General features: G+C 46.7%; 1 protein-coding gene across 1 annotated transcript in view; it reads right to left on the reverse strand.

Annotated features, from left to right (window-relative positions):
• Positions 1–21,623, reverse strand: part of SSC4D (scavenger receptor cysteine rich family member with 4 domains) — a 253,266-nt gene that overhangs the window by 113,684 nt on the left and 117,959 nt on the right. The window lies entirely within an intron of this gene.

The following is a 21,623-nucleotide window of genomic DNA, read 5'->3' on the forward strand; positions in this document are numbered from 1 at the left end:
AAGTCGGGTTTCATGAAACCCGATCCGACCCTTGTGCGGTGTCGGCCATGCGGTATGCGACTTTCGCGCCAAAGTCGCGTTTCAATGACGCGAAAAGCGCCATTTCTCAGCCAATGAAGGTGAATGCAGAGTGTGGGCAGCGTGATGACATAGGTCCTGGTCCCCACCATCTTAAAGAAGGGCATTGCAGTGATTGGCTTGCTGTCTGCGGCGTCACAGGGGCTATATAGGGGCGTTCCCGCCGACCGCCATCTTAGTGCTGCTGATCTGAGCTTAGGGAGAGGTTGCTGCCGCTTTGTCAGAAGCAGGGATAGCGTTAGGCAGGGTCCATTAACCACCAAACTGCTTGTGCTGTGGCGATTTCCACTGTCCAACACCACCTTCGGTGTGCAGGGACAGTGGAAGCTACATTTTTTTTTTCTCTCTCTCTCAGCGCTGTAGCTCATTGGGCTGCCCTAGAAGGCTCCCTGATAGCTGCATTGCTGTGTGTACGCCGCTGTGCAAACCAACTGCTTTTTTCAAAGCACAAATCCTCTTGTTCCTTCCTTTCTGCACAGCTATCTTTTTTGTTTGTCCACACTTTTTATTTAATTTGTGCATCAGTCCACTCGTTATTGCTGCCTGCCATACCTGGCTGAGATTACTGCAGGGAGATAGTAATTGTTGGACACTCCGTTTTTTTTTTTTTTTTTTTGTGGGAGATTAAGATTGACATTTCTGCTAGAGTGCCATCCCTGTGTGTGCCATCTCTCAGTCAGTGGGCCATAGAAAGCCTATTTATTTTTTTGCTTGATTTGGGTTCTAAAATCTACCTGAAAAAATCACTACATCAATCAGTGGGAGAAAAATATTGGCCTCAGGGCTTGTGTGCCACTCCTGACTCCTGTGTGTGCCATCTCTCAGTCAGTGGGCCATAGAAAGCCTATTTATTTTTTTGCTTGATTTGGGTTCTAAAATCTACCTGATAAAATCACTACATCAATCAGTGGGAGAAAAATATTGGCCTCCGGGCTTGTGTGCCACTCCTGACTCCTGTGTGTGCCATCTGTCACTCAGTGGGGCATAGAAAGCCTTTTTTTTTTATTTGGTTTCTAAATTGTCATTGAAAAAATCATTTTATTTATTTGGTTTCTAAATTATTCCTGAAAAAATCATTTTATTTTATTTTGTTTATAAAGTCTCCCTGAAAAAAAAAAACATAGGTGGGAGATTAATATTGCCCTTTCTGCTTGTGTGCCAGTCTTGACTCCTGGGTGTGCCATCTCTCTCTCTCTCAAATTGTGGGCCATAGAAAGCCTATTTATTTTTTTGCTTGATTTGGGTTCTAAAATCTACCTGAAAAAATCACTACATCAATCAGTGGGAGAAAAATATTGGCCTCAGGGCTTGTGTGCCACTCCTGACTCCTGTGTGTGCCATCTCTCAGTCAGTGGGCCATAGAAAGCCTATTTATTTTTTTGCTTGATTTGGGTTCTAAAATCTACCTGAAAAAATCACTACATCAATCAGTGGGAGATAAATATTGGCCTCTGGGCTTGTGTGCCACTCCTGACTCCTGTGTGTGCCATCTCTCACTCAGTGGGCCATAGAAAGCCTATTTATTTTTTTGCTTGATTTGGGTTCTAAAATCTACCTGAAAAAATCACTACATCAATCAGTGGGAGATAAATATTGGCCTCTGGGCTTGTGTGCCACTCCTGACTCCTGTGTGTGCCATCTCTCACTCAGTGGGCCATAGAAAGCCTATTTTTTTATTTGGTTTCTAAATTCTCCCTGAAAAAATCATTTTATTTTATTTGGTTTCTAAATTCTTCCTGAAAAAATCATTTTATTTTATTTTGTTTCTAAAGTCTCCCTGAAAAAAAAAAAAAAAAAACAGTGGGAGATTAATATTGCCCTTTCTGCTTGTGTGCCAGTCTTGACTCCTGGGTGTGCCATCTCTCTCTCTCTCTCAAATAGTGGGCCATAGAAAGCCTATTTATTTTTTTGCTTGATTTGGGTTCTAAATTCTACCTGAAAAAATCAATAAATCAATCAGTGGGAGAAAAATATTGGCCTCTGGGCTTGTGTGCCACTCCTGACTCCTGTGTGTGCCATCTCTCACTCAGTGGGCCATAGAAAGCCTATTTTTTTTTTTATTTGGTTTCTAAATTCTCCCTGAAAAAATTATTTTATTTTATTTGGTTTCTAAATTCTTCCTGAAAAAATCATTTTATTTTATTTTGCTTCTAAAGTCTCCCTGAAAAAAAAACAAAAAAACAGTTGGAGATTAATATTGCCCTTTCTGCTTGTGTGCCAGTCTTGACTACTGGGTGTGCCATCTCTCTCTCTCTCTCTCTCAAATAGTGGGCCATAGAAAGCCTATTTATTTTTTTGCTTGATTTGGGTTCTAAATTCTACCTGAAAAAATCAATAAATCAATCAGTGGGAGAAAAATATTGGCCTCTGGGCTTGTGTGCCACTCCTGACTCCTGTGTGTGCCATCTCTCACTCAGTGGCCCTAGAAAGCCTTTTTTTTTTTTATTTGGTTTCTAAATTCTCCCTGAAAAAATCATTTTATTTTATTTGGTTTCTAAATAATTCCTGAAAAAATCATTTTATTTTATTTTGTTTCTAAAGTCTCCCTGAAAAAAAAAAAAAAATCAGTGGGAGATTAATATTGACATTTGTGCTTGAGTGACAGTCCTGCGTGTGTGGCATCTCTGTGATTTGGTGCCACAGAAAACAGAGTGTGTAACATTATGCTTGATTTTCCTTGTGGTCTCACCAACCTGTAAAGGGATATTGAAATCATACTGAAGTTATAGCTCACCGTGTAAGTTGTTTGACAGCAACAAATAAAGTTACTTTGGTTAAGTTTTTAAAACAATGAGGAAGTCTGGTGCAAGAGGTCGTGGCCGTGGGCGTTCATTGTCAGCTGGTAATGATGGTAGTGGTAGTGGAGCATCAGGTGGTCGTGGGAAAAAAAATATTCCACCTAAGTCTGGAGCTGTGGAGCCAGGTTCGTCGTCTGGTTACACAAGGCCTCGAACGCTCTCTTTTCTGGGAGTAGGAAAACCGCTTTTAAAGCCGGAGCAGCAACAGCAAGTTTTGGCTTACCTTGCAGACTCAGCCTCTAGCTCTTTTGCCTCCTCTTCTGAAACTGGTAAATGTAAAAGCAGCGTGTCGTTTGTGGATGTTCACGGTCAGGGACAAGTCGCTTCCTTGTCCTCTTCAGCAAAAACAACAAGAGAGAAGGATGCAGCAGGCGACACAACGGGTTACTCCATGGAGCTCTTTACACATACCGTTCCTGGCTTAGAAAGTGAAACAGTTAACAGGCCATGCCCATTACAAGTAGATTCTGACATGGAGTGCACTGATGCACAGCCACAGCCAGAATACTATGCTGGTCCTTTGACTCAGACCACAACATTGCCCTCTCAGGGTACTGATCCACAATCAGACCCTGATGAGACTATGTTGCCCCATCACGAACGCTATACCACCGACCGACACGGTGACACAGACGAAGTTGCACACGAGCTAGAAGAGGAGGTAATAGATGACCCAGTTGTTGACCCCAATTGGCAGCCATTGGGGGAACAGGGTGCAGGCGGCAGTAGTTCTGAAGCAGTGGTGGAGGAGGGGCCGCAGCAGGCATCAACATCGCAACAGGTTCCATCTGCCGGGCCCGTATCTGGCCCAAAACGCGTGGCAAAGCCAAAACCTGTTGGAGGACAGCGTGGCCATCCGGTTAAAGCTCAGTCTGCAATCCCTGAAAAGGGATCCGATGCTAGGAAGAGTGCAGTCTGGCATTTTTTTAAACAACATCCAATTGATCAGCGCAAAGTCATCTGTCAAAAATGTTCAACTAGCTTAAGCAGAGGTCAGAATCTTAAAAGTCTCAATACAAGTTGCATGCATAGACATTTAACCACCATGCATTTTCAAGCCTGGACTAACTACCAAACGTCCCTTAAGGTTGTAGCACCCTCGGCCAATGAAGCTAGTCAGCAACGCAACATCCCTTCCGTCACTGTAAGGCCACCATTTTCCGCACCACCGGCAGTATCTGTGCAGGTTTCTTTGCCAGCCAAAAGCAGTCAGGGTCAGGGAATCACCAGTTTTGTAGGAGGAAATATTGCATCTAGGGCACCGGCGGAAACAACACCGTCTCCAACCGTCTCTCAGTCTGCCATGTCCACCGGCACACCCGCTAGTTCCACGATCTCCAGCTCTCCAGTCCAGCTCACCCTACATGAGACTCTGGTTAGAAAAAGGAAGTACTTATCCTCGCATCCGCGTACACAGGGTTTTAACGCCCACATAGCTAGACTAATCTCGTTAGAGATGATGCCCTACCGGTTAGTTGAAAGCGAAGCTTTCAAAGCCCTGATGGAGTACGCTGAACCACGCTACGAGCTACCCAGTCGACACTTTTTTTCCAGAAAAGCCATCCCAGCCCTGCACCAGCATGTTAAACAGCGCATCGTCCATGCACTCAGGCAATCTGTGAGTACAAAGGTGCACCTGACTACAGATGCATGGACCAGTAGGCATGGCCAGGGACGTTACGTGTCCATCACGGCACACTGGGTGAATGTGGTGGATGCAGGGTCCACAGGGGACATCAATTTCGGGACAGTTGTGCCTAGCCCACGGTCTAGGAAACAGTTGGCTGTAGGCGTTCGCACCCCCTCCTCCTCCTCCTCGTCCTCCTGCAGAAGAGAGAGCTCTTCCACAGACCGCAGTCGGCCAACCACTCCATCGGCAGCTGACACTGTTGCACGCCAGTTGTCCCATTATGGGCCAGCTACTGGCAAGCGTCAGCAGGCTGTATTGGCTATGAAGTGTTTGGGCGACAACAGACACCGCGGAAGTTCTGTCCGAGTTCTTGCAGCAAGAAACGCAGTCGTGGCTGGGCACAGTAGATCTTGAGGCAGGCAAGGTAGTGAGTGATAACGGAAGGAATTTCATGGCTGCCATCTCCCTTTCCCAACTGAAACACATTCCTTGCCTGGCTCACACCCTAAACCTGGTGGTGCAGTGCTTATTGAAAACTTATCCTGGGTTCTCCGACCTGCTCCTCAAAGTGCGTGGACTTTGCTCACATATCCGCCGTTTGCCTGTTAACTCCAGCCGTATGCAGACCTATCAGCGGTCTTTGAACCTTCCCCAGCATCGCCTAATCATAGACGTTGCAACAAGGTGGAACTCAACACTGCACATGCTTCAGAGACTGTGCCAACAGAGGCGGGCTGTTATGTTTTTGTGGGAGGATACACATACACGGGCAGGCAGTAGGATGGCAGACATGGAGTTGTCAGGTGGGCAGTGGTCGAAGATACAAGACATGTGTCAAGTCCTTCAGTGTTTTGAGGAATGCACACGGCTGGTTAGTGCAGACAACGCCATAATAAGCATGAGCATCCCCCTAATGTGTCTGCTGATGCAAAGTTTGACGCACATAAAGGATCAGGCGTCTGCACCAGAGGAAGAGGAAAGCCTTGATGACAGTCAGCCATTGTCTGGTCAGGGCAGTGTACAGGACGAGGTAGCGGGCGAAGAGGAGGTGGAGGACGAGGAGGATGATGGGGATGAGTATATTTTTAATGAGGAAGCTTTCTCGGGGGCACTGGAAATTGGTTGCGTGGCAAGGCCGGGTTCTGTTTTTTTGAGGGACACAAGTGACGTAGATTTGCCTGAAACTGCCCCTCAACCAATCACAACCGCAGATTTGACAACTGGAACTTTGGCCCACATGGCAGATTATGCCTTACGTATCCTCAAAAGGGACACACGCATTACTAAAATGATGAACGATGACGATTACTGGTTGGCCTGCCTCCTTGATCCTCGCTATAAAGGCAAATTGCAAAATATTATGTCACATGAGAACTTGGAACTAATATTAGCAACCAAACAATCAACTCTTGTTGATCGTTTGCTTCAGGCATTCCCAGCACACAGCGCACGTGATCGTTCTCACACGAGCTCCAGGGGGCAGCAGACCAGAAGTGTTAGGGGTGCACACATCAGAAGTGGCGTTGGACAGAGGGGTTTTCTGACCAGGTTGTGGAGTGATTTTGCTATGACCGCAGACAGGACAGGTACTGCTGCATCAATTGAAAGTGACAGGAGACAACATTTGTCCAGTATGGTTACAAACTATTTTTCATCCCTTATCGATGTTCTCCCTCAACCGTCATTCCCATTTGATTACTGGGCATCAAAATTAGACACCTGGCCAGAATTGGCAGAATATGCATTGCAGGAGCTTGCTTGCCCGGCAGCTAGTGTCCTATCAGAAAGAGTATTCAGTGCTGCAGGTTCAATATTAACCGAAAAAAGGACTCGTCTGGCTACCCAAAATGTTGATGATCTAACATTCATTAAAATGAACCACAACTGGATTTCGAATTCTTTTGCCCCACCTTGCCCGGCCGACACCTAGCTTTCCTATGAAAAGCTCTTGCCTGTGGACTACTGTGAATTACTTTTCTAATGTCTAATTTGCTGCAGCTGATTGTCCAGCATACGACATGTTTACACCTCCCTAAATGGCCAAACTCCCCACACGGGGCCGTGGTATCGCGACTTGGCGCAAGCACCCGTGAGAGTGCTGTTTGTCTGAAGAGGTGGGTGTGCCCGCTTTTGGTCGACAGCACTGCCACTGGGTCCCTCATAGTACAATAAAGTGTCTCTGGCGGTGGTGGTGCGCACCCAACGTCAGACACACTGTTGTAACATGAGGGGGCCTGGGCCTGTACCGCAGGCCACAAGAGAGTTCACCCAGCCCCAGGTCAAACATTGCTCTACCACTTCCACAGTTATCTCTCACACTTCCACCAATGTTTAGTCTATGCGCTGACATCCTTCCATTCCTGCCACTGACAATACCATTGTGTTGACATGTATGATGGTACTTAACATAGTCAGGGGCAGTGTCCACTATTTACCACAGTAAATACTTTGCGCTAAATTAGTAGGTCTGAAACTACGCAGAGGATCCCACCCCTGTACCTAATGATTGCACCCTTCAGTGTTTTCGTTTTGTTTTAATGCGAGACATTCACATTTATTTATTGTTTTGGACTACTAACTGGCAGACACTCATTACAATCGGCCTCCGCTGACCAGACCACTGCTGCCCGTGTACCCCTGGAACCAATTTTAAATTGCCTACAGCCAGCCCAATTTATTATGTTAGGCCTTCGAAGCCTGTCTGCGGTCCCTCCTTCCACTAGGCCTCCACTGACCTGTCTACTGCTGCCCGTGTACTCCTGGAACCAATTTTAAATTGCCTACAGCCAGCCCAATTTATTATGTTAGGCCTTCGAAGCCTGTCTGCGGTCCCTCCTTCCACTAGGCCTCCACTGACCTGTCTACTGCTGCCCGTGTACTCCTGGAACCAATTATAAAGTGCCTACAGCCTGTCCAATTTTATTATGTTAAGCCTTCGAAGCCTGTCTGCGGTCCCTCCTTCCACTAGGCCTCCACTGACCTGTGTACTGCTGCCCGTGTACCCCTGGAAGCAATTTTAAATTGCCTACAGCCAGCCCAATTTATTATGTTAGGCCTTCGAAGCCTGTCTGCGGTCCCTCCTTCCACTAGGCCTCCACTGACCTGTGTACTGCTGCCCTTGTACCCCTGGAACCAATTTTAAATTGCCTACAGCCAGCCCAATTTATTATGTTAGGCCTTCGAAGCCTGTCTGCGGTCTCTCCTTCCACTAGGCCTCCACTGACCTGTCTACTGCTGCCCGTGTACTCCTGGAACCAATTATAAAGTGCCTACAGCCTGTCCAATTTTATTATGTTAAGCCTTCGAAGCCTGTCTGCGGTCCCTCCTTCCACTAGGCCTCCACTGACCTGTGTACTGCTGCCCGTGTACCCCTGGAACCAATTTTAAATTGCCTACAGCCAGCCCAATTTATTATGTTAGGCCTTCGAAGCCTGTCTGCGGTCCCTCCTTCCACTAGGCCTCCACTGACCTGTCTACTGCTGCCCGTGTACTCCTGGAACCAATTATAAAGTGCCTACAGCCTGTCCAATTTTATTATGTTAGGCCTTCGAAGCCTGTCTGCGGTCCCTCCTTCCACTAGGCTTCCACTGACCTGTGTACTGCTGCCCGTGTACCCCTGGAACCAATGTTAAAGTGCCTACAGCCCAATATTTTTTTATGTTAGGCCTTCGAAGCCTGTCTGCGGCCCGTTCTTTCTACTACTACTACACTGACCAGTCTACTGCTGCCCGTGTACCCCTGGAGCCAATGTTAAAGTGCCTACAGCCCAATATTTTGTTATGTTAGGCCTTCGAAGCCTGTCTGCGGCCCGTTCTTTCTACTACTACTACACTGACCAGTCTACTGCTGCCCGTGTACCCCTGGAACCAATGTTAAAGTGCCTACAGCCCAATATTTTGTTATGTTAGGCCTTCAAAGCCTGTCTGCGGCCCGTTTTTTCTACTACTCCTACACTGACCAGACCACTGCTGCCTGTGTACCCCTGGAACCTATTTAAAAGTGCCTACAGCCCAATATTTTTTTATGTTAGGCCTTCGAAGCCTGTCTGCGGCCCGTTCTTTCTACTACTACTACTACACTGACCAGACCACTGCTGCCTGTGTACCCCTGGAACCTATTTAAAAGTGCCGACAGCCCAATATTTTTTTATGTTAGGCCTTCGAAGCCTGTCTGCGGCCCGTTCTTTCTACTACTACTACACTGACCAGTCTACTGCTGCCCGTGTACCCCTGGAACCAATGTTAATGTGCCTACAGCCCAATATTTTTTTATTGTAGGCCTTCGAAGCCTGTCTGCAGCCCGTTCTTTCAACTACTACTACACTGACCTGTCTACTGCTGCCCGTGTACCCCTGGAACCAATGTTAAAGTGCCTACAGCCCAATATTTTTTTATGTTAGGCCTTCGAAGCCTGTCTGCGGCCCGTTCTTTCTATTACTACTACACTGACCAGTCTACTGCTGCCCGTGTACCCCTGGAACCAATGTTAAAGTGCCTACAGACCAATATTTTGTTATGTTAGGCCTTCGAAGCCTGTCTGCGGCCCGTTTTTTCTACTACTCCTACACTGACCAGACCACTGCTGCCTGTGTACCCCTGGAACCTATTTAAAAGTGCCTACAGCCCAATATTTTTTTATGTTAGGCCTTCGAAGCCTGTCTGCGGCCCGTTCTTTCTACTACTCCTCCACTGACCAGACCACTGCTGCCCGTGTACCCCTGGAACCTATTTTTAATTGCATAGAGCATCCTTTTTTTAATAGTAGGCGTACAAAGTCTGTCTGCGGTCCACTATTGAAATTGTCCTCCACTGCCCAGAGCAATGCTGCCTGTGTACCCCTGTAACCTTTTTTAAGCTGCAGTGAGCCACATTTTTGGTTTAAGGCCTACTACCTGTGTCTGTCTGCGCCACTCAATACAGCTGTGTTCCATTGAAAAAAGCTGAGCGTCAATAGTCTTGTTTTCAGCCTCTAGGAATTTTAAAACTGCATTGGGGCTACAACTTTGGTAGGGCCTACTAACGGTGTCTGCCGCCCCAAGGTGTGCCCCAGGTTTCATCCACATTGCTTCGATCAGACTACTCTCGTTTAGTAGTTGTTGGAAACTACACTGCATTAGGCCTACAAATTGGGTATGGGGTGTAGAGAGATGGTGTGTTCCACTCCAAGGTGTTCCCCAGGTTTCCTCTCCATTGCTTCAATCTTAATGCTCTCGTTTAATAGTTGTTGGAAACTACACTGCATTAGGCCTACAAATTGGGTATGGGGTGTAGAGAGACGGTGTGTTACACTCCAAGGTGTTCCCCAGGTTTCGTCCACATTGCTTTGATCTTCCTACTCTCGTTTAGTAGTTGGTGAAAACTACACTGCATAAGGCCTACAAATTGGGTATGGGGTGTAGAGACGGTGTGTTCAACTCCAAGGTGTTCCCCAGGTTTCCTCTCCATTGCTTCAATCTTAATGCTCTCGTTTAGTAGTTGTTGGAAACTACAGTGCATTAGGCCTACAAATTGGGTATGGGGTGTAGAGAGACGGTGTGTTCCACTCCAAGGTATTCCCCAGGCTTCCTCTCCATTGCTTCAATCTTAATGCTCTCATTTAGTAGTTGTTGGAAACTACACTGCATTAGGCCTACAAATTGGGTATGGGGTGTAGAGAGACGGTGTGTTCCACTCCAAGGTGTTCCCCAGGTTTCCTCTCCATTGCTTCAATCTTAATGCTCTCGTTTAGTAGTTGTTGGAAACTACACTGCATTAGGCCTACAAATTGGGTATGGGGTGTAGAGAGACGGTGTGTTCCACTCCAAGGTGTTCCCCAGGTTTCCTCTCCATTGCTTCAATCTTAATGCTCTCGTTTAGTAGTTGTTGGAAACTATACTGCATTAGGCCTACAAATTGGGTATGGGGTGTAGAGAGACGGTGTCTTCCACTCCAAGGTGTTCCCCAGGTTTCCTCTCCATTGCTTCAATCTTAATGCTCTCATTTAGTAGTTGTTGGAAACTACACTGCATTAGGCCTACAAATTGGGTATGGGGTGTAGAGAGACGGTGTGTTCCACTCCAAGGTGTTCCCCAGGTTTCCTCTCCATTGCTTCAATCTTAATGCTCTTGTTTAGTAGTTGTTGGAAACTATACTGCATTAGGCCTACAAATTGGGTATGGGGTGTAGAGACGGTGTGTTCCACTCCAAGGTGTTCCCCAGGTTTCGTCCACATTGCTTCGATCTTCCTACTCTCGTTTAGTAGTTGGTGAAAACTACACTGCATAAGGCCTACAAATTGGGTATGGGGTGTAGAGACGGTGTGTTCAACTCCAAGGTGTTCCCCAGGTTTCCTCTCCATTGCTTCAATCTTAATGCTCTCGTTTAGTAGTTGTTGGAAACTACACTGTTATGAAAGGCAATTCAGTACTACAATGGACATAGCGGTCAGAGCACATACAGTGATCTGACAATAACCCAAAATCATAGAATGAGCTCTGAGACGTGGGAACTCTGCAGACCGCAATCCCTAATCCTCTCCAAACAACACTAGAGGCAGCCGTGGATTGCGCCTAACTCTGCCTATGCAACTCGGCACAGCCTGAGAAACTAACTAGCCTGAAGATAGAAAATAAGCCTACCTTGCCTCAGAGAAATACCCCAAAGGAAAAGGCAGCCCCCCACATATAATGACTGTGAGTTAAGATGAAAAGACAAACGTAGAGATGAAATAGATTCAGCAAAGTGAGGCCCGACTATTTAACAGATCGAGGATAGAAAAGGTAACTTTGCGGTCTACACAAAACCCTAAAGAACACCACGCAAAGGGGGCAAAAAGACCCTCCGTACCGAACTAAAGGCACGGAGGTACACCCTTTGCGTCCCAGAGCTTCCAGCAACAAATAAGACAAGCTGGACAGAAAAAATAGCAAACAAATAGCAAAGAAGAACTTAGCTAAGCAGAGCAGCAGGCCACAGGAATGATCCAGGAAAAAAGCAAGTCCAACACTGGAACATTGACAGGAAGCCAGGATCAAAGCATTAGGTGGAGTTAAGTAGAGAAGCACCTAACGACCTCACCAGATCACCTGAGGGAGGAAACTCAGAAGCCGCAGTACCACTTCCCTCCACCAACAGAAGCTCACAGAGAGAATCAGCCGAAGTACCACTTGTGACCACAGGAGGGAGCTCCGCCACAGAATTCACAACACTACACTGCATTAGGCCTACACATTTGGTATGGGGTGTAGAGACGGTGTGTTCCACTCCAAGGTGTTCCCCAGGTTTCCTCTCCATTGCTTCAATCTTAATGCTCTCGTTTAGTAGTTGTTGGAAACTACACTGCATTAGGCCTACAAATTGGGTATGGGGTGTAGAGAGACGGTGTGTTACACTCCAAGGTGTTCCCCAGGTTTCGTCCACATTGCTTCGATCTTCCCTTGAGGAGGGGTCACCGAACCCTCACCAGAGCCCCCAGGCCGACCAGGATGAGCCACATGAAAGGCACGAACAAGATCGGGAGCATGGACATCAGAGGCAAAAACCCAGGAATTATCTTCCTGAGCATAACCCTTCCATTTAACCAGATACTGGAGTTTCCGTCTAGAAACACGAGAATCCAAAATCTTCTCCACAATATACTCCAATTCCCCCTCCACCAAAACCGGGGCAGGAGGATCAACAGAAGGAACCATAGGTGCCACGTATCTCCGCAACAATGACCTATGGAATACGTTATGTATGGAAAAAGAATCTGGAAGGGTCAGACGAAAAGACACAGGATTAAGAACCTCAGAAATCCTATACGGACCAATGAAACGAGGTTTAAACTTAGGAGAGGAAACCTTCATAGGAATATGACGAGAAGATAACCAAACCAGATCCCCAACACGAAGTCGGGGACCCACACGGCGTCTGCGATTAGCGAAACGTTGAGCCTTCTCCTGGGACAAGGTCAAATTGTCCACTACATGAGTCCAAATCTGCTGCAACCTGTCCACCACAGTATCCACACCAGGACAGTCCGAAGACTCAACCTGTCCTGAAGAGAAACGAGGATGGAACCCAGAATTGCAGAAAAATGGCGAAACCAAGGTAGCCGAGCTGGCCCGATTATTAAGGGCGAACTCAGCCAAAGGAAAAAAGGACACCCAGTCATCCTGATCGGCAGAAACAAAGCATCTCAGATATGTTTCCAAGGTCTGATTGGTTCGTTCGGTCTGGCCATTAGTCTGAGGATGGAAAGCCGAGGAAAAAGACAAGTCAATGCCCATCCTACCACAAAAGGCTCGCCAAAACCTTGAAACAAACTGGGAACCTCTGTCAGAAACGATATTCTCTGGAATGCCATGTAAACGAACCACATGCTGGAAGAACAATGGCACCAAATCAGAGGAGGAAGGCAATTTAGACAAGGGTACCAGATGGACCATCTTAGAAAAGCGATCACAGACCACCCAAATGACTGACATCTTTTGAGAAATGGGAAGATCAGAGATAAATTCCATAGAGATATGTGTCCAAGGCCTCTTCGGGACCGGCAAGGGCAAAAGCAACCCACTGGCACGAGAACAGCAGGGCTTAGCCCGAGCACAAATCCCACAGGACTGCACAAAAACACGCACATCCCGCGACAGAGACGGCCACCAAAAGGATCTAGCCACCAACTCTCTGGTACCAAAGATTCCAGGATGACCAGCCAACACCGAACAATGAACCTCAGAGATAACTTTATTGGTCCACCTATCAGGGACAAACAGTCTCTCCGCTGGACAACGATCAGGTTTATTAGCCTGAAATTTTTGCAGCACCCGCCGCAAATCAGGGGAGATGGCAGACACAATTACTCCTTCCTTGAGGATACCCGCCGGCTTAGACAAACCCGGAGAGTCGGGCACAAAACTCCTAGACAGAGCATCCGCCTTCACATTTTTAGAGCCCGGAAGGTACGAAATCACAAAGTCAAAACGGGCAAAAAACAGCGACCAACGAGCCTGTCTAGGATTCAACCGCTTAGCAGACTCAAGATAAGTCAAGTTCTTATGATCAGTCAATACCACCACGCGATGCCTAGCTCCCTCAAGCCAATGACGCCACTCCTCGAATGCCCACTTCATGGCCAGCAACTCTCGGTTGCCCACATCATAATTTCGCTCAGCAGGCGAAAACTTCCTGGAAAAAAAAGCGCATGGTTTCATCACTGAGCAATCAGAACCTCTCTGCGACAAAACAGCCCCTGCTCCAATCTCAGAAGCATCAACCTCGACCTGGAACGGAAGAGAAACATCTGGTTGACACAGCACAGGGGCAGAAGAAAAACGACGCTTCAACTCTTGAAAAGCTTCCACAGCAGCAGAAGACCAATTGACCAAATCAGCACCCTTCTTGGTCAAATCGGTCAATGGTTTGGCAATACTAGAAAAATTGCAGATGAAGCGACGATAAAAATTAGCAAAGCCCAGGAACTTTTGCAGACTTTTCAGAGATGTCGGCTGAGTCCAATCATGGATGGCTTGGACCTTAACAGGATCCATCTCGATAGTAGAAGGGGAAAAGATGAACCCCAAAAATGAAACCTTCTGCACACCAAAGAGACACTTTGATCCCTTCACAAACAAAGAATTAGCACGTAGGACCTGAAAAACTGTTCTGACCTGCTTCACATGAGACTCCCAATCATCCGAGAAGATCAAAATGTCATCCAAGTACACAATCAGGAATTTATCCAGGTACTCTCGGAAGATGTCATGCATAAAGGACTGAAACACTGATGGAGCATTGGCAAGTCCGAATGGCATCATTAGATACTCAAAATGACCCTCGGGCGTATTAAATGCAGTTTTCCATTCATCTCCTCGCCTGATTCGCACCAGATTATACGCACCACGAAGATCTATCTTGGTGAACCAGCTAGCCCCCTTAATCCGAGCAAACAAAACAGATAACAATGGCAAGGGGTACTGAAATTTAACCGTGATCTTATTTAGAAGGCGGTAATCTATACAAGGTCTCAGCGAACCATCCTTCTTGGCTACAAAAAAGAACCCTGCTCCTAATGGTGACGATGACGGGCGAATATGCCCCTTCTCCAGGGATTCCTTCACATAACTGCGCATAGCGGCGTGCTCAGGCACGGATAAATTAAACAGTCGACCTTTTGGAAATTTACTACCAGGAATCAAATTGATAGCACAATCACAATCCCTATGCGGAGGTAGGGCATCGGACTTGGGCTCATCAAATACATCCCGGTAATCAGACAAGAACTCAGGAACCTCAGAAGGGGTGGATGACGAAATTGACAGAAATGGAACATCACCATGTACCCCCTGACAACCCCAGCTGGACACCGACATGGATTTCCAATCTAATACTGGATTATGGGCTTGTAGCCATGGCAACCCCAACACGACCACATCATGCAGATTATGCAACACCAGAAAGCGAATAACCTCCTGATGTGCAGGAGCCATGCACATGGTCAGCTGGGTCCAGTATTGAGGCTTATTCTTGGCCAAAGGCATGGCATCAATTCCTCTCAATGGAATAGGACACTGCAAGGGCTCTAAGAGAAACCCACAACGCTTAGCATACTCCAAGTCCATCAAATTCAGGGCAGCGCCTGAATCCACAAATGCCATGACAGAATACGATGACAAAGAGCAGATCAAGGTAACGGACAGAAGAAATTTTGACTGTACCGTACCAATGGTGGCAGACCTAGCGAACCGCTTAGTGCGCTTAGGACAATCAGAGATAGCATGAGTGGAATCACCACAGTAGAAACACAGCCCATTCAGACGTCTGTGTTCTTGCCGTTTAACTCTGGTCAAAGTCCTATCGCACTGCATAGGCTCAGGTTTAAGCTCAGGTAATACCGCCAAATGGTGCACAGATTTACGCTCATGCAAGCGTCGACCGATCTGAATAGCCAAAGACATAGACTCATTCAAACCAGCAGGCATAGGAAATCCCACCATGACATCCTTAAGGGCTTCAGAGAGACCCTTTCTGAACATAGCTGCCAGCGCAGATTATTCCATTGAGTGAGCACGGACCACTTTCTAAATTTCTGACAATATACCTCTATCTCATCCTGACCCTGACAAAGAGCCAGCAAATTTTTCTCTGCCTGATCCACTGAATTAGGTTCATCGTACAGCAATCCGAGCGCCAGGAAAAACGCATCGATATTACTCAATGCAGGATCTCCTGGCGCAAGAGAAAATGCCCAGTCCTGAGGGTCGCCGCGCAAAAAAGAAATAACAATCAAAACCTGTTGAACTGGATCACCAGAGGAGCGAGGTTTCAAGGCCAGAAATAATTTACAATTTTTTTTGAAACTCAGAAACTTAGTTCTATCTCCAAAAAACAAATCAGGAATAGGAATTCTTGGTTCCAACATATCTTTCTGATCAATAGTGTCTTGAATCTTTTGTACTCTTGCCGAGAGTTGATCCACAAATGAAGACAGACTTCTAATGTCCATCGCTACACCTGTGTACTGAACCACCCAAATGTTTAGGGGAAAAAAAAGGCAAAACACAGTGCAAAGAAAAAAAAATGGTCTCAGAACTTCTTTTTTCCCTCTATTGAGAATCATTAGTACTTTTGGCTTCCTGTACTGTTATGAAAGGCAATTCAGTACTACAATGGACATAGCGGTCAGAGCACATACAGTGATCTGACAATAACCCAAAATCATAGAACGAGCTCTGAGACGTGGGAACTCTGCAGACCGCAATCCCTAATCCTCTCCAAACAACACTAGAGGCAGCTGTGGATTGCGCCTAACTCTGCCTATGCAACTCGGCACAGCCTGAGAAACTAACTAGCCTGAAGATAGAAAATAAGCCTACCTTGCCTCAGAGAAATACCCCAAAGGAAAAGGCAGCCCCCCACATATAATGACTGTGAGTTAAGATGAAAAGACAAACGTAGAGATGAAATAGATTCAGCAAAGTGAGGCCCGACTTTCTTAACAGATCGAGGATAGAAAAGGTAACTTTGTGGTCTACACAAAACCCTAAAGAACACCACGCAAAGGGGGCAAAAAGACCCTCCGTACCGAACTAACGGCACAGAGGTACACCCTTTGCGTCCCAGAGCTTCCAGCAACAAATAAGACAAGCTGGACAGAAAAAATAGCAAACAAATAGCAAAGAAGAACTTAGCTAAGCAGAGCAGCAGGCCACAGGAATGATCCAGGAAAAAAGCAAGTCCAACACTGGAACATTGACAGGAAGCCAGGATCAAAGCATTAGGTGGAGTTAAGAAGAGAAGCACCTAACGACCTCACCAGATCACCTGAGGGAGGAAACTCAGAAGCCGCAGTACCACTTCCCTCCACCAACAGAAGCTCACAGAGAGAATCAGCCGAAGTACCACTTGTGACCACAGGAGGGAGCTCCGCCACAGAATTCACAACACTACATTGCATTAGGCCTACACATTTGGTATGGGGTGTAGAGACGGTGTGTTCCACTCCAAGGTGTTCGCCAGGTTTCCTCTCCATTGCTTCAATCTTAATGCTCTCGTTTAGTAGTTGGTGAAAACTATACTGCATTAGGCCTACAAATTGGGTATGGGGTGTAGAGAGAAGGTATGTTCAACTCCAAGGTGTTCCCCAGGTTTCCTCTCCATTGCTTCAATCTTAATGCTCACGTTTAGTAGTTGTTGGAAACTACACTGCATTAGGCCTACAAACTGGGTATGGGGTGTAGAGAGACGGTGTGTTACACTCCAAGGTGTTCCCCAGGTTTCGTCCACATTGCTTTGATCTTCCTACTCTCGTTTAGTAGTTGGTGAAAACTACACTGCATAAGGCCTACAAATTGGGTATGGGGTGTAGAGACGGTGTGTTCAACTCCAAGGTGTTCCCCAGGTTTCCTCTCCATTGCTTCAATCTTAATGCTCTCGTTTAGTAGTTGTTGGAAACTACAGTGCATTAGGCCTACAAATTGGGTATGGGGTGTAGAGAGACGGTGTGTTCCACTCCAAGGTGTTCCCCAGGCTTCCTCTCCATTGCTTCAATCTTAATGCTCTCGTTAAGTAGTTGTTGGAAACTATACTGCATTAGGCCTACAAATTGGGTATGGGGTGTAGAGAGACGGTGTGTTCCACTCCAATGTGTTCCCCAGGTTTCCTCTCCATTGCTTCAATCTTAATGCTCTCGTTTAGTAGTCGTTGGAAACTACACTGCATTAGGCCTACAAATTGTGTATGGGGTGTAGAGAGACGGTGTGTTCAACTCCAAGGTGTTCCCCAGGTTTCCTCTCCATTGCTTCAATCTTAATGCTCTCGTTTAGTAGTTGTTGGAAACTACACTGCATTAGGCCTACAAATTGGGTATGGGGTGTAGAGAGACGGTGTGTTACACTCCAAGGTGTTCCCCAGGTTTCGTCCACTTTGCTTCGATCTTCCTACTCTCGTTTAGTAGTTGGTGAAAACTACACTGCATAAGGCCTACAAATTGGGTATGGGGTGTAGAGACGGTGTGTTCAACTCCAAGGTGTTCCCCAGGTTTCCTCTCCATTGCTTCAATCTTAATGCTCTCGTTTAGTAGTTGTTGGAAACTACACTGCATTAGGCCTACAAATTGGGTATGGGGTGTAGAGAGACGGTGTGTTCCACTCCAAGGTGTTCCCCAGGTTTCCTCTCCATTGCTTCAATCTTAATGCTCTCGTTTAGTAGTTGTTGGAAACTACACTGCATTAGGCCTACAAATTGGGTATGGGGTGTAGAGAGTTGGTGTGTTACACTCCAAGGTGTTCCCCAGGTTTCGTCCACATTGCTTCGATCTTCCTACTCTCGTTTAGTAGTTGGTGAAAACTACACTGCATAAGGCCCACAAATTGGTTATGGGGTGTAGAGACGGTGTGTTCAACTCCAAGGTGTTCCCCAGGTTTCCTCTCCATTGCTTCAATCTTAATGCTCTCGTTTAGTAGTTGTTGGAAACTACACTGCATTAGGCCTACAAACTGGGTATGGGGTGTAGAGAGACGGTGTGTTACACTCCAAGGTGTTCCCCAGGTTTCGTCCACATTGTTTTGATCTTCCTATTCTCGTTTAGTAGTTGGTGAAAACTACACTGCATAAGGCCTACAAATTGGGTATGGGGTGTAGAGACGGTGTGTTCAACTCCAAGGTGTTCCCCAGGTTTCCTCTCCATTGCTTCAATCTTAATGCTCTCGTTTAGTAGTTGTTGGAAACTACAGTGCATTAGGCCTACAAATTGGGTATGGGGTGTAGAGAGACGGTGTGTTCCACTCCAAGGTGTTCCCCAGGCTTCCTCTCCATTGCTTCAATCTTAATGCTCTCGTTTAGTAGTTGTTAGAAACTACACTGCATTAGGCCTACAAATTGGGTATGGGGTGTAGAGAGACGGTGTGTTCCACTCCAAGGTGTTCCCCAGGTTTCCTCTCCATTGCTTCAATCTTAATGCTCTCGTTTAGTAGTTGTTGGAAACTACACTGCATTAGGCCTACAAATTGGGTATGGGGTGTAGAGAGACGGTGTGTTCCACTCCAAGGTGTTCCCCAGGTTTCCTCTCCATTGCTTCAATCTTAATGCTCTCGTTTAGTAGTTGTTGGAAACTACACTGCATTAGGCCTACAAATTTGGTATGGGGTGTAGAGAGATGGTGTGTTCCACTCCAAGGTGTTCCCCAGGTTTACTCTCCATTGCTTCAATCTTAATGCTCTCGTTTAGTAGTTGTTGGAAACTATACTGCATTAGGCCTACAAATTGGGTATGGGGTGTAGAGAGACGGTGTGTTCCACTCCAAGGTGTTCCCCAGGTTTCCTCTCCATTGCTTCAATCTTAATGCTCTCGTTTAGTAGTTGTTGGAAACTATACTGCATTAGGCCTACAAATTGGGTATGGGGTGTAGAGAGACGGTGTGTTCCACTCCAAGGTGTTCCCCAGGTTTCCTCTCCATTGCTTCAATCTTAATGCTCTCGTTAAGTAGTTGTTGGAAACTATACTGCATTAGGCCTACACATTTGGTATGGGGTGTAGAGACGGTGTGTTCCACTCCAAGGTGTTCCCCAGGTTTCCTCTCCATTGCTTCAATCTTAATGCTCTCGTTTAGTAGTTGTTGGAAACTACACTGCATTAGGCCTACAAATTGGGTATGGGGTGTAGAGAGACGGTGTGTTCAACTCCAAGGTGTTCCCCAGGTTTCCTCTCCATTGCTTCAATCTTAATGCTCTCGTTTAGTAGTTGTTGGAAACTACACTGCATTAGGCCTACACATTTGGTATGGGGTGTAGAGACGGTGTGTTCCACTCCAAGGTGTTCTCCAGGTTGCCTTTCCTGAGCTTCTATCTTCAGGCTGTTGTTAAATAGTGGTTAAATGGAACAACTGCATTTGGCGTACTAGTTGGTTTGGGGCCTACTAACAGTGTCTGCCACTCCTTGCTGTTCTCCTCCACTGAACAAAGCTGTGCCGCCTGTTTACTACGGTTGCCAATTTTGAACTGCATTTCGACTACTTACTGATTTGGGCCTACTCTCTGTGTCAGCCTCTCATTCCAGTTGTCCTCCACTGCAATGCCCCCTGGTTAGTCCTGTGTTACCAATTTTGAACTGCATTTAGCCAACTTTATTCTTTGGGTCTATATCTGTGTTTCCTCCTCATCCTGCCCATTGCCCAGCCAGTGATAGATGAGTCTGCTGGTACATTGACCCATAACGCAACATTCCCCATGCACGCTACACAACAAAATTGTGACCCTGCTTGAAAGTCAGGTTCCTCTTCCCACATATCATGCCACCTTACACGGGGACAAAGAGGAAGGTGCAGATGAAAGTGCAGGTTCCTTCATCAGGTGGGGGGAGGAATACTAGTTGGCGACGTCACTGGCACAGGGCCTCTCATAGTACGCAAAAGTGTTGCTGCCGGTGGGAGGCGCCCCCGCCGTGCAAACACACCGCTGTACTTTGAGGGGCCCTGTGCCAGTGCCAATGCCACCGAGTGGGCCCCCCCTGCTTGCTCAGGATCACAGCACTTGCAAAGTTGAAATACTTACCTCTCCCTGCTCCACTGCCGTGACATGGTCCAGATTTCCTGGGCCCACTAATTACTTGAACCAGCCCTACCCCCCACAACTTTAGCCAAATGACCCCCAATTTCAAATGCCTTCCAATTATTATAAGGTAAATTACGATTGACAAGCTTCTGTAACAAGAATGGATGTTTTTGCCATTAAAATGGGCAGTGTAGGTGTTTTCCTGGCCTCCACTCACTGCCGACTATGCTCCCCCATTGACTTACATTGGGTTTCGTGTTTTGGTCGATCCCCGACTTTTCGCGATAATCGGCCGATTCCACTCGACTCGACTTCTAAGATAGTCGGGTTTCGCGAAACACGGCTCGACTCTAAAAAGGTCAAGGTCGCTCAACCCTATTTTTCACTCTTTGTTTCATTGCAGCAATTTGATAAATTCAGAAAAGTTATTTTTTTCTCATTAATGTACACTCTGCACCCCATCTTGACTGAAAAAAACAGAAATGTAGAAACCTTTTTGCAAATTTATTAAAAAAGAAAAACTGAAATAACACATGGTGATAAGTAGGGTTGAGCGAAACGGGTCGAAATTGTTCAAAAGTCGCCGACTTTTGGCAAGGTCGGGTTTCATGAAACCCGACCCGAGCCCAGTGGGGGGTCGGCCATGAAGTCGGCGATCTTTTGAATCTGGAATCGGAATTCCGATCCCGATTCCCAATATGTTTAAGATATCGGGAATTGGTATCGGAATTCAGATTAAAGTGTAAAATATAGAATTAAAATAAAAAATATTGCAATACTTACCCTCTGACGCGCCCTGGTACTAACCGGCAGCCTTCCTCCTTCGAATCCGCGCTTCTAGGACCTTGCCGTGACGTCGCGGCTTGTGATTGGCCGCGCGGCCGCCCATGTGACGGCTCGCGCGGCCAATCACAAGCCGCGACGTCACCCGCGACGTCACCGAAGGTCCTGGAAGGGCTGATTCTTAGGAAGGAAGGCTGTCGGATGGAAGCAGGGCGCTTCCGAGGGTGAGTATATACCTAATAGGAATATACTCACCCTCGGAAGCGCCCTGCTTCCTTCCGACAGCCTTCCTTCCTAAGAATCAGCCCTTCCAGGACCTTCGGTGACG

This window comes from Ranitomeya imitator, chromosome 3 (genome assembly GCF_032444005.1).
Source record: "Ranitomeya imitator isolate aRanImi1 chromosome 3, aRanImi1.pri, whole genome shotgun sequence".
NCBI lineage: Eukaryota > Metazoa > Chordata > Amphibia > Anura > Dendrobatidae > Ranitomeya > Ranitomeya imitator.